Source organism: Branchiostoma belcheri, unplaced genomic scaffold (assembly GCF_001625305.1).
Source record: "Branchiostoma belcheri isolate BF01 breed outbred unplaced genomic scaffold, Haploidv18h27 scaffold271, whole genome shotgun sequence".
Lineage (NCBI taxonomy): Eukaryota > Metazoa > Chordata > Leptocardii > Amphioxiformes > Branchiostomatidae > Branchiostoma > Branchiostoma belcheri.
This window is the reverse complement of record NW_017803878.1, coordinates 56,076-56,911: the sequence shown is the minus strand read 5'-3', so window position 1 is coordinate 56,911 and position 836 is coordinate 56,076.

Here is an 836-nt window from a genome sequence, read left to right as displayed (position 1 = left end):
CTGCAGTTCCAGAACAAGCAGCTAGGGGACCCAAAGTCATGTCACTTCTTCCCTACCCCAAGAGCTATCTACCAACCAAAATTCGTGACCCTAGCATGTCCAGATCACGAGATATCAAAACCGGAAGTTCTGCTGCAGTACCTAGGAAAGCCGCCAGGGGGCCCAAAATCTAATCATTTCTAGGTCTCATGAAGACCTACCCACCTACTAAGTTTCATTCCAATCCACCCACTCCTTCTTGAGTTATCTTGCTAAACCACACACACACACAAACACACACACACACACACACAGACAAACGCTACTGAAAACATAACCTTCTTGGCGAAGGTAAAAACCAAAACAACGTGCACCATCTACAGCCCAATAGCAAAACGTATACCAAGTCCCAGACATATCCGTCCACCCAAACGCGAGAAACAGCTGCGAACGTAATTTTCATCTTCCCCCACAAAACCTCCGCGCACGGGATACATCCCTACCCGGAGGTAAAAAGTAATTGCTGTTTGATGTCAGCAGGGGTTGTGGGGGTCTTATATTGATATTTATACCATGCCATTAAAGCTGTCGTCTAAAAAAGAACTAATTTTGAACATGAGGTGCTGTATGGATTTCAGTTGAAAAAAGGAAATAAATCAGATCCAAAAGCTGGGTACCGGGTGCATTCTCAAAAACCATGCACTAAACCAATCTTTCTTAAAATACAATTGGTACCCATGAGGCTTTAATGGTGAGATTTAAACCCCCATTTTCAATAGAATTGTAAATCGTTTTTCTCTTAGAATAACCCTATCTAGACCGGGCTTTTTTGAGCAAGATTTGACCGGGGGGGGGGC